Source organism: Hylobates moloch, unplaced genomic scaffold, assembly GCF_009828535.3.
Source record: "Hylobates moloch isolate HMO894 unplaced genomic scaffold, HMol_V3 SCAFFOLD_4, whole genome shotgun sequence".
NCBI lineage: Eukaryota > Metazoa > Chordata > Mammalia > Primates > Hylobatidae > Hylobates > Hylobates moloch.
In genome coordinates this window covers 51,129,651-51,143,216 of record NW_026652279.1, presented here as the reverse complement: position 1 = coordinate 51,143,216, position 13,566 = coordinate 51,129,651, and positions in this window count along the sequence as shown.

The following is a 13,566-nucleotide window of genomic DNA, read 5'->3' as shown; positions in this document are numbered from 1 at the left end:
GATATCTCCATTGCACTCCAGCCTGGGCAACAGGAGTGAAACTCCGTCTCAAAAAAAAAAAAAAAAATGGAATTTATATTGTCTGTTTTACAGGAGACTCCTTTCCTCAAAACTCCAAAATTTGGTTAATGTAGTTTTTTGTTTGTTTATGTTTATGTTTTTTGGTTTGGTTTGGTTTGGTTTTCTTTTGTTTTGAGAGACAGGGTCTCACTCTGTTGCCCAAGCTGGAGTGCAGTGGCACAATCACAGCTCACTACAGCCTCGACCTCCTGGGCTTGATCAAGCAATCCTCCCACCTCAACCTCCCAAATAGCTGGGACTACAAGCACACACAACCATGCCCGGCTAATTTTTAAATTCTTTTGTAGAGACAGTGTCTCACTATGTTGTCCAGGCTGGTCTCAAATTCCTGGGCTCAAGCAATCCCCCTGCCTCAGACTCCCGAAGTGCTGGGATTACAGGTGGGAGCCACAATGGTTGGCCCTGATTAATATTCTGTTTAGCAACAATTAATCAATCAATATTTTAATGGCATTAGGTCAATACTCTCTGGAGTTGATAGGGCAAATGAGAAATCAAAATTGATTAAAAAATTAAGTATCCCCAGAGAAGATATAATGATATAGTTGATTTTTTAATCTAGACTATCCCTATAAGATATAAATATTCTGAGTTACGGAAACAATTAGAAAATAAAATTTAAAAATAATTTACAATGAAAAGAAGTAGAAAAACGGATTAGAGAAACATTGTTAGCAAACCACTTAGAGTATTAAACCAATATTTTTAGGAAGATTAATCAGTAATGTGGCAAAGTGAGTGAAAGAGATTAGGAGGCTATCATAATGCATGAGATGAGAAGAGCACAAATGACAGTGGTCACCATTATAGTGAAAAGAGTGGAATGAGTGCTAGAAACGTGGTGAAGAACACATTTTTAAAGAGTTATGTCTTCTTGATTAATAATACAAATAATGCTAATTACCATTAATATTCAAAAGAAAAGATGGCAATAACAATGACTTCAAAGTTTTTAGTCAAGATCCAGAAGACTGGTGATATTGTCTACAGAAATAGTTAAGGTAAAACAAGAAACCGGCTGGGTGCAGTGGCTCATGCCTGTAATCCCAGCACTTTGGGAGGCTGAGGCGGGCGGATCACCAGGTCAGGAGATTGAGACCACGGTGAAATTCCGTCTCTACTAAAGATACAAAAAATTAGCTGGGCGCGGTGGCGGCGCCTGTAGTCCCAGCTACTCGGGAGGCTGAGGCAGGAGAATGGCATAAACCCGGGAGGCGGAGCTTGCAGTGAGCCGAGATCCCGCCAGGGCACTCCAGCCTGGGTGACAGAGTGAGACTCTGTCTCAAAAAAAAACAAAACAAGAAACCAAGCGGGAGGGAAGATGGTTAATTTGGCAGGTACATAGAGTTTAAATAATGCTAAATATCCACATTTAAAGTCCAGCATAATGGGAAATTTCAACCTTCAAACTGGATTATTTTCAAAACTTGAATTTATTTATAGGTGAACTACATTCTTAACCCTGCTAATTAGTTGGTGAAATATTTTAAATAGAAGGAAACAACTAAATTCACACTTTAAAAGTCCATGGAAATTTTTTCTAAAGCACCAATGGGGAGGAAAGTCAATATTTTTATTTGTTCATATGATTGATAGTAATGAATACTGGCTTTGCTCAGACAAGGCAAAGAAATTTGGGATTTCCAAAGAGTAGCCAAGTATGATTTGTTTGTTTCATCCATAATCTTCTACCTGAGTGTTTCTTTCTGAAGAAAATTACACCTCTTCCTCTTAACACCACTACAAAGAGTGCAGTGCATTATGTTGCTTCCCCTTCAGCAGGTTTAATTTTATTTTGTAATTAACAATAGCTAGTTTGGGAATTATACTGTGATATCACTTGGTTTTAAATTTTCATTGAGTCTTTTTATGAAAAATTACAAACTCCTCAGAGGGAATGATGTAGTTTGTTGCCATGGATAATTGTCTCTAAATAAACTCAGGGTAGTTAAGTGGATATGAACAGATGGAAATAAATTGATGGAAGTTGACTATTGTGCCTCTTGGCTCCTGTTTATTTGTTACCAGCAGCATATCTTTTTGTCTCGTCAGGCCTGGCATTTTGTGCACTTGAACTTTAACAATGTCAGCTGGATTCCTCCTCAGAACTGGCATAGAAATTGCTCCAGGGTAGAGCCCTCTGCCAACCTGGCCAGAACCACAGCAGAAACCAATAGCCTAATTACAGTTCTCTAAGCCCCATAGGAAGAAGGTCACATATATTGGTACAGCTGTCTAACCATGTCCAAGTTTACCTAACCTCAGATGAACTGTAGGCAGGCTCTATTTAAGCATCACAATCTCTCCACTCTTATTTTACATATAGGGAAAACTAAGCTAGGGGAGAGAAAATTATTCAGCCTGGTGTTTAGTCATTCATTAAACTAATTTCACAATTACGTATTAAGTGCCAACTACAGGCCAGCCACTATTCTTGACACCAAGAATTCAATAGTGATAAGGCACAGTCTCTGCCGTGGTGGTGGTAAGGGTGACAGACAAGTCAGCAGGAAATTAAGATACAGTATGATCAATACTTTGATAAGCACAAGCTAGGAATGTAAGAATGGTATAGGAGCTCACAAGAGGGACACTTCCCTTAGTCTTGATGACTAGTTTCCAAAAGAAGGAACACCTATTGTGACCTGAAAGATGATTAGATAACTGGCCAAAAAATAACTCACTGCCAAACTTACTGGCCATCCAAACAAGCTTGGTTCCTAAATATTTCAATTTAAACCAATAAATGCTTATGAGAATCCTGCATGTTTCTAACACTTTGATAGAAAGTTTAGGAGAATTCCAGAAAAATATAATACCAAGATGCCTGCCCTCAGAAGACTGCAGTTCTATTGGAGAAAGCAGAATGAAAACACTTGAACCAATTAGGAGACAGTAAGAAGAATATTAAAGACTATGACATGTGTTATAAATAATATTATTGTATGAGAGATCCTCAGAGTCACTAGATAGACTTCAATTGAAAGGCAGAACTAAGCTGAGTCTTGACAAATGGGTAGGTGGTAAAGTGAGAATTTTTATCTTCTCCAGATATCACTAATCTCACCCCAAATTATGGCTAGATTCTACCCACAACATTAATGCTGAAAACATTTTTTTTCAGACTGATTCTTTTGGAAACCACTTCTTTTCTCAAACCAACTCTTACAGGCTCAATGGCGTTGCCCCCCAAAACTAGGCTGAACTCCCAGTATCTGGAAATGTTACCTTATTTAGAAATAGGGTCTTTTCAGATATAATCAGGTTAACATGAGGTCATACAAATTAGAATAGGTCTTAATCCAGTATGACTGATGTTCTTATAAGAAGAGAATCAGAGACAGACACACCAAGAATTAGTATGATGTGAAGACACACAGAGAGAATGTCATGTAATGATGGAGTAAGAGATTAGAGTGATGGGTCTACAAGCCAAGGGGCTCCAAAGATTGCCAGTAACACCAGAAGCTAAGAGAAAGACATAAAACAGATTCTTTTACTGAGCCTTCAGGGAAAGCATGAAAGTAAATGACACCTTGATTTCAGACATTTAACCTCCCAAACTGTGAAGGAATAAATTTCTATTAAGTCACCTGGTTTGTGGTACTTTGTTATGGTAGCCCAACGAAACCAATACACAAACTGGGCATGTTGACTCCTGAAAGAAATTTGGCATGTGTGAATACTGTAAATGAATAATAGCTTTAAGATTGTGTGAAATTTCAAGTGATATGGAAAGATAAAGGATTCAGCAGCAGGGCAAGGTTGATTACCCAAAGGGGGTTATTGCAGATAATGAGCTTCTGAACACAGAGATTAAGCCCTCCATAGCATCAGCCTCAGACATAATGGCAATAAGGAACTAGAGAACCTCTGCCATAACTAGTGTAAGGCTCTCAGGGGCTCTGGCTCTCCTCTCCTAGGAATATCCTTTTAAATAAAATATTATAATATCAAAGATGTGAATATTTTGCTCAAGGAGTATGAAAATTGCAATAGTGTTTTATGTAGTTTTGGTTAGCTGATAAGTTTTACAACATCGTATAGTTTTTTAAATCATATTTTGAAAAAAAAATACATATAGAAAGAAAACAATAAAGAAAAATATATATACACGTAATCACCAAATGTTTAGAAAGTACATATTTACATTGATGGTGGCATTTCAAACATCCTGGTAGCTCTACTTTTAAAATATATGTGACCACTTTCCATAAATAGCAAATCCGCATTTATGGTCCAAGCCACTGCCATCTCCTACCTGAATTATTGCAACAGGTTCCTCACTGTTTTCATTCTTACCCCACAAGGGTCCACACAACAATCAGAGTAATGTTGTTAAGAAGTCAGTCTACATCATTCCTCTGATCAAAACTCTCCAATAACCCCCTATCTCTTCTAGCATGAAAGAAACCCGGAGCCCTTACAGACAGTTTTTCAATGCCTTATAGGATCTGGACCCAGTTACCATCTGATCTCATGTCCTACTATTCTACTCCTGCAGAATTTCTGTCTTCCTAGGACTACAATCACGCCAAGCATGTTCTTGCCACAGGCTAGATATCCCAGAATGTATCCTTCACTCCTCGAAGCCTTTGCTCAAATGTCACCTTCTTATCAAGGTCTTCCAGACCATACTATTAAAATGGCATCACACACTCTCTACATTCCCCAACCCCTGTCTTGCTTTTTCTCCAATGCACTTATCATACAACATAATTTGCTTATTTAATTGATTCACTGCTTGTTCCTTTCCCAGCAGCTATAAGATCCATGAGAACAAGAATTTCTATCTATTCTGTTGACTGCTATATTTTATTGCCTAGAATCATATCTGGCATAATAGGTACTCAATAAATATTTGTTCAATGACAGGATAAGGATATTTATCTCAGCATTATTTAAAATAGCAAAATATTGGAAATGACCTACACGTCCAATAAAGGAATGGCTAAATGAACAATGATACTTTTCAACAAAATATTATATGCCTGTTAAATTAACTATATGTGCTACATCATCTGTGCAATTATTTACAATCAAATCATTTTAAAAGTTGAATACAATCATAGGTTTCCTTTAAAGGCAACTACATCAAATTGTTTGTGAATATGGAATAAGAAAAAATAAAAATGCTTTGTTAGAGTGATGGAATTATAGTACATTTTGGAGTTTTAAATAATAATGTTTGATATCTGTGTTACTATACATATTTTTAAAGTAAAATTGAGCTATATTAGAATACTAAAAACAGAACCAGGTTATATTTTGAGAGAGCTACATTCATTGTCACTTGGTGAAGTTTTAAAAATCAACTTTATTCTGATTCTAAATTAATTAAAACTAATAGCTTCATTCTTGAAGAGCAGAAAATGTCATTGATGTATTCAAGTTATATAAATGATGCAGAACTTTTCTGTCATGCATGCTGAGTTAAACTATTACATAGTTTAAATTTACTCAGAAAATTCTGAACATAGTTTCCCTATGGTTCAAAGTAGGAAAGTGTTCTTATGTTGACTAATACATGCCCTGAATTCAAATGGGCTTAGGGAAATTTGGGACTTTAAAGAAATATTGACATACAGGCCAGGTGCAGTGGCTCACACTTGTAATCCCAGCACTTTGGGAGGCCAAGGCAGGTGGATCACTTGAGATCAGGAGTTCAAGACCAGCCTGGCCAACATGGTGAAACCCTGTCTCTACTAAAAATATAAAAATTAGCCGGGTGTGGTGGCGGGCACCTGTAATCCCAGCTACTTTGGAGGCTGAGGTAGGAGAATCTCTTGAACCTGGGAGACAGAGGTTGCAGTGAGCCAAGATTGTGCCACTGCACTCCAGCCTAGGCAACAGAGTGAGATTCTGTCAAAAAGGAAAGAAAGAGAGAAACAAAAGAAGGAAGGAAGGAAGGAAGGAAGGAAGGAGAAAGAAAGAAGGAAAGAAGGAAAGAAGGAAGGAAGGAAGGGAAGGGAGGAAAGAAGGAAGGAAGAAAGAAAGAGAAAGAAAGAAAAAGGAAAGAAAGAAAGAAGAAAGAAAGAAAGAAAGAAAGAAAGAAAGAAAGAAAGAAAGAAAGAAAGAAAGTCAGTCTTGACATAGAACCATATGTAATAAAGCCTGAATATCAACAGGGAAACCCAAGGCTTTAGGAGAAACATTGCTTATGATAAAAAATATTCCTGCTGAAGGAGAAAGGCTGATACATTTCCAGAAAAAATGTATATCAAAACTTTAGGTGAAGTTTTTTTCTGGCTTTGCAGTAATTACCCCAATATCCTCAATCTTCTCTAAAAGTCTAAGCTGCCCAGTATTTATATTGATTGTGCTCAGTAGAACCTGGGTTCATCCTTGGAGCAATGTATGAAAGAAAACAGAAAACAGCCACAGGAGCCTGGAGAGACAGAGGAGCTGGTCGCTTTGTGGACCACTGTACACCTGAGAAAGGTGACTCTTGAAAGGAAAAGAGGTAGGAAGACACGGGATCCTGCTGCCTCTTGGGTGGACACCATGCAGGTGGGAACACTTTGGTTATAGAGTGATAAAAGGTCAATTCCTTTTCTATCTACAAGGTTGCATCCTGTCACATTTTATGAAAATTAGTGGATATTTTATGAAAATTAGTGGACAGCATACATGGGACAGCATACATGGCAGCTGATTTTTATACATGCATGAAATAAGTAAAATGAATAAGTAAATAATATAAATAAATGAGTGGAAGAATGAATGAGGAGGAAGAAGAAGCAAAGGAAGAGAATGGAATGAAAAGAAACGAAACGAAACGAAAGGAAAAAACACTATCACTAAATATGAAAATCAGAAAGAAAGGAAAGCAAAATAAATGACTAGGAAAATACATTTGGAATGAAATAGATTAAAAGAATGAAAAAATATAAGAAATTTAAGGTAACTAGAAAAGAAAATAAAAAAAAGACCCAATTGTTAGAAAATGCCTCGTTTTCCAAACATTTCAGGTTTTCTCAATATTCTGTGGGAGTCACACATGCAAAGAGAATGATGGTTTGGTCTTAAGGAGAGTGGACAGATAACAATGGAAAGATTACTCTAAAATATTGGTTTTTAAAGTATCTAGTGATTTTTGTTCTCTTATCACTTTTTACATTTGGAATCAATCATGCTAAAAGGATAGTTCACTAATATTAGGTTTCTACATACAGTGAACAAAGTTAATAGAGAAGCCATTAGGTTGAGAGAGCTCTACCACTTTGATTTTCTGTGTAAACAAACTGAAGTCCAAGGTAACCAGTAAAACAAAACTAGACTTAACTAATCAGAAACCTCCAGCTAACCTCTAACTAGGGACTTTCCATCAGATAATGCCCAAATAAACCAAATGCTGAGCTGTTGCCAATCAGTAATTTCTTCCCTGTGCTTCTATAATCACCCTATGAAAGTCCACTGCCAAAATTGCTGAGGCAGAGCTCTCTGAATCTCTTCTGGTCCTAAAGCTGCCCAGTTCATGAATGGATCCTTGCTAAATAAACTCTGCTAAATTTAATCTGTCTAAAGTTTTTTTTTGTTTTTTCTTTTAAACAGTAACTTACAACAAAATATTTCTTCATATTTCAAAAAGCACATTAAATCATGAGGCAGGCATTAAAGAATTCATCAACCCTTTTATGAAGAGCATTATTATTATTACATTTAAAAATAATTAATATTTAAAATGATATGGTTTAAAGAGGTCAAATCCTTGATGGAGTAAAGAATTGTCCTAAAAATAATTCTGAAGATTGGTTGCATAACATTGTGAGTGTACTTAACACTAGTGAATTATACACTTTAAAATATCTAAAATGGTAAATTTTATGTTATAGGCTTTACTATAATTTTTTAAAATTTTAAAAATCAAAGATGTCTTAGATCATAGAGCAAGAACATTAATGATTCAGGGAGAAGCACTTAGATACATTATAATAAATCTGATATAAATTTAAATTGCAAAATCTAAATACCTATCCTAAAGTGATGATTTTGTATTTGTAAATATCTTAAAATTAGGCATGTGGGGAACTGTGAACATAATAAGATAGTTGCCTAGGAGATCAAATTTTGTAAAATGAAACAGAGCCTGAATCTAAAAGTGATTAACTTCCAGAAGCTTGATAAATAAACATACACAAGATTTTAAACCTTAAAAAATTTTGATTTTGCTATTATCTCTGAGACTGCAATGCTTGAAATTATATGCATGCATATTTTGTATTATGCTATCTATCTTCTTATCCCCTCTTTGCTAACATGTAACATCCACATCTCCCCTGCTTCTCTTATGGAGGACCCCCCAGGTAAGTAGCTACGGCTGTTTACTTCTCTTTCCCTTACCATCAATTGTTGGGTTTCAGCTTAAGTTGTTTAAGGAAATGTCATCACTCAAAACTGCCTTTGGCAAAATGCCTCAGACGCTAGCCTGTGGAGAAAAAATTATACGCTGAACTTTAGAGAAAATCATTATATTATATGTGGTGAGAAAATATGAAAATTCTCACATATAGAGACCCTCTAGGAAACTGAGGTCTTGATGCCACCTACACGTAAGGGCATGAAGAAGTAAAACAGGAGTGAGATAGACTGTTACATTGTGAGGAAGGGTATTTGACAGATTTAGGTAGAAAACAGCCAAGCATCAACCGTGCCCCTCTCTCTTCCAAGAAACTCTTTCCCTAATAGCCTAAGTAATACTAATAGATGGACCTGCATTGAGTGAGAGCAGAGGCCTGAGCACCTAACACCTCCACTATCATGTAGATTGTTAAGGGGCAGACACTTCCACTTTTTGTTGGTTCTCCTGTGATAGAAACATTTAATTTATCAGTACTTACACTCTTCCATTAAGACTCCCCTGCTTCCAGCCTTACAAGGAATAGAGGGCCATGAGTATATCAGTTATGCTTGAGTGAGGTCACTGATGTGAACACAGGTAGGAGAAGCAAAATACAGCCTGGCAGCTTTGCTACAAAGGCTGCCAATTTTAATGCCTAAGGAGGGGCTTAGTGGGAACTGTGAAGTGCTTTGAACCAGAGTAAAAAGTACCTTATGAGAAGAAAGTCTAGGGTTACCAGATCTTCTGGTTTGTCAAGAAATGCTGAGATATCTGGATTTTAACATGAAATATCCTGACTTTCAAAGGTTGGCAAGCAATTCAAATTTTTCAACACTATGTGAAGCCAAAACTCCAGATGCCCGAGGGCTATATGCAGACTGCAGGTTATCAAATTGTGACCTCAGCTTTCCATACCAAAGACTGAGCAGCTGGAGGGGGACTGGGAGAGATAAGAAAAACTGAGCTTTAGATAGCTGTTAAATGGAGTGGAATTTGGAGAGAAGGAGATTCTTAAGGGAAAGTCTTATGGATGTTTTCTGTGTAATGGGTGGTGTAAATCCATTTGTAAACCAAAACACCTTCAGTGCTTTTAAAATTGGACTTGTATTTTTTTGGATATGACAACATGCTAATATAGGCTTTAGAGTAAGAGGGAAAAGGCTTAGCTATACATGTTTACATTTACAAATGATAAATATTGCACTGCCAAATTTTTATGAAAAGATCCTATTGGATTTCATGTCACAGTTTTCGATAAAACCACAACTCTCAGAGATTTAGTAAGGCCATTAGAGCTGTTCAAATAGAGTATAAAGGTGTAATGCCTCACCAGGTTATTACTATTTCTAGCCAGCAGATGAACCCAACCCAGAGCATAAGTATGAAAAGATGGACTGTAATTCTTTCAAGATATCTATTTCTAATCTCCAGACATACACACACATGTGCACACACACATCCGACTCTATAATAAATGCTATGGACTGAATCGTGCCTTCTCATATTCACATGTTGAAGCCCTAGTCCTCAATGTGATGGGGTTTAGATGAGGTCATCAGTGTGGAGCCTTCATGAATGTGTTCAGTGCCCTTATAAGAAGAGACACAAGAGAGCTCTCCCTGCCTCCCCGGCCCCCCTGACTCTGCCATGTGAGGATACAGCAAGAAAGCAGTCATCTACAAGCCAGAAAGAGGGCCTTCATCAGGCCCAACCGTGCTCTTACCCAAATTTCAGACTTCCCATGCTTCTAGAACTGTGATAAATAAATGTCTGCTGTTTAAGCCACTCAGTCTATGAAATTTTGTTATAGCAGCCGTAGCCGACTAAGACAAATGGATACTCCAAAATTGCAACATATCATTGGGAAAGTATTTATAAATACCTAATTCTTCCAGTGAGTCTTCAAACTATCTCCATATGTGGGCAAAAATCTCCATTATCCAACCAACCTACTGAGGGACTAAGTGGCTAAGTTGGCTGGACTTCCTGGGTCAATAGGGACTTCACCAAGTGGAAAGTCCCCTCAGCCAAAATGAGGCATAGCTGCAAGCTAAGGGATTGAAACTTCAACCAATCATATAGGGAGTTTAAGCTGTAGCTGCAGCCTGATGGTTTTAACCAATCAGGCCCTCCAACCCACAAGCAGATAGAAAATAAGCTAATCTTATAGGACGGAAAAAGGAAAAGGGGAGTAGTCATAAGGGGATATAAGCATAAGACACCCAAGCCAGAAACAGCAACCCTTCTGGGTCCCCTTCCACTGCATGGAAGCTTTACTTTCACTTTCGCTTTAATAAATCTTACTGCAGCACTCTTTGGGTTCGCGCGTTTCTCTAATCGAGCTGTAACACCCGCCGCTGCGGTTCATGGCTTCATTCCTTGAAGCCCATGAGACCACAAACCCTTCGATAGAGAAAAATCTTTGATCAGAAGAAGACTTCTCATCTCATTTCTAAAATAAATTTTAAGATCAGTCCTTAAGTAGAGTGTAATTATAGAAGACCCGACTATTAACTGAATGTTTGGGCTCCCCTAAAATTCGTATGTTGAAATCTAACTCCCGAGGTGATGGTATTAGCAGGTAGGGCTTTTGGGAGGTAACTAGGTCATGAGGGTGGGACTCTAATGAATGGGATTAGTGCCCTTAAGAGAAGAGGCCAGAACGCTAGCTCTCTGTGCTCTCTCCCATGTGAGAATACAAAGAGAAGATAACCATCTGCAGATCAGGAAGAGGGTCCTCACTAAACATTAGATCTGCTAGCACTCTGATCTTGGATTTCCTAGCCTCTGAAGTGTAAGAAATAAATGTTTGTTGTTTAAGCCACCCAATCTATGGTATTCTGTTATAGCAGCTCGAGCTAACCAAAGCAGACTCCCTTCACATTTTATATTCGTAGTTATTTTACTTATTTAAGTATGGTTTTTAAATTTAGTTCTAGAGGCATCTATAACATTACAAATATTACTTGTACAATCTACACTCCCTGTTACATTAAATAAGAGAATTAAGTTTGTTTAAAGAAAATAGGCTTGAAGTCAGCAAGACCAGATTCTATTGTGACTCTGCCACTTACTAATTATGGGATATGGGGCACCTTATTTAAGCAATCTGAGAAAAGAATTCCAGCTTTGTAAAATAAGAATATTACTGAAACTGCCTTTGCAAAAATTTTAACAGTGAGAAAATTATGACAATAAAAGGGATCTGATCAAACTAACCCCCATCTTGCCTTTAACCTCCAAGCTGCCCTTAATCATTCCTGGGCTAAGGCCAAGCTAACATTGAGAGACATTTAGTTTATAGCTTAAATGATAACAGCCCTTCTCCCAAACTAAACCACCTTTGTAAAGCTAATGAAAGACTACCAGGTTAAGAGGATAAGAAGGCTAAATTCTGCCAAGGTGTAGACATAAATGATTACCAGCCATTATTCTGGAGGTCACAAGGTTTGCAACTTCTCCAATTACTCCTGCAGATAACATAGGTATTGTAGAACCTAAGACTGGTCTCTTGAAATGTCTTTTCAGGTTTTTGCATTTCTGATGACCAGTGGCTCCATCTGGACCCACCAACTGGTCCTGTGGCCCCTATAGAAGCAGACTCCCTGGCTCAACAAACTATCCTGAAAAAAACCCTAGCCTCCAAATTTTCAGAGATTGATAGGAGTGTTTGATTTGAGAGACTGATTAAACTCTTTATTGCAATGTTGTGTTCTCAGTGAATTGATTTTGTCTGTACAGTGGGCAGGACGAACCCATTAGGAAGTTACACTACTAACTAGCTACAGGATTGTTAAAAATATTAAGATTTGTAAATGTATCTAACCCATAGAAAACCATAATATTTATTTTGCCATTTCTCCTAAAAGTGAAGCTATTGCTTAAATCTAACCAAAAGAATTATCCTTGGGTAGTTGTGAGGAGCTAAGTTTTCCCTAGGGGCAATTGCTAACTCAGGAAGAGGTAGCTAAAAGTACAAGTTGATCAGAACTTCCAACAAGCCAAAGGAACAAAAATAAAAATTAAAAAAAAAAAATTGGACTCCAGGGTCCTCGAAAGTTGAGGCCTCTTCAAAACTGCAAGCTTTAGGTAAGGACACTGAAGGACCATACACTAACAGAGATGTTGAACAGGAAGCAGGTGATTTATGTACTGAAGCCTAACTTTGAATTAACTCAATGCACAAAACTAAATTAAGAAAATCTTAGCTTTCGATTGCCCCAATTTACCAGACAAAAAAATAAAAACTGTTACAGGAAAGGGGTCCCGATCCAGACCCCAATTTACAGTAAGTCTACAGTGCAAAGTGAAAGCAAGTTTATTAAGAAAGTAAAGGAATAAAAGAATGGCTACTCCATAGACCCAAAGAGCAGAACTGAAGGCTGCTGGTTGCCCATTTTTATGGTTATTTCTTGATGATATGCTAAACAAGGGGTGGATTATTCATGCCTCCCCTTTTTAGACCATATAAGGTAACTTCCTGACATTGCCATAGCATTTTTAAACTGTCATGGTGCTGGTGGGAGTGTAGCAGTGAGGACAACCAGAGGTCACTCTCGTCGGCATTTTGCTTTTGGTGGGTTTTGGCCGGCCTCTTTACCGCAGCCTGTTTTATCAGCAAGGTCTTTATGACCCGTATTTTGTACTGACCTCCTATCTCATCCTGTGATTTAGAATGCCTTAACCATCTGGGAATGCAGCCCAGTAGGATTCAACCTTATTTTACCTAGCTCCTATTTAAGATGGAGTTGCTCCAGTTCACACACCTCTGACAAAACCACATATCCTCTCTAGAGAAAGATACCATCATGCTAAGCTGGAAAATATTTTTTAATTTTTTCACATAAAATAACTAGCAGTTGGCCAGGCACGGCGGCTCATGCCTGTAATCCCAGCACTTTGGGAGGCTGAGGCGGGTGGATCACAAGGTCAGGAGATCAAGACCATCCTGGCTAACACGGTGAAACGCTGTCTCTACTAAAAATACAAAAAATTAGCCAGGCGAGGTGGCGGGCGCCTATAGTCACAGCTACTCAGGAGACTGAGGCAGGAGAATGGCGTGAACCCGGGAGGCAGAGCTTGCAGTGAGCTGACATCGCACCACTGCACCCCAGCCTGGGCAACAGAGCAAGACTCCATCTCAA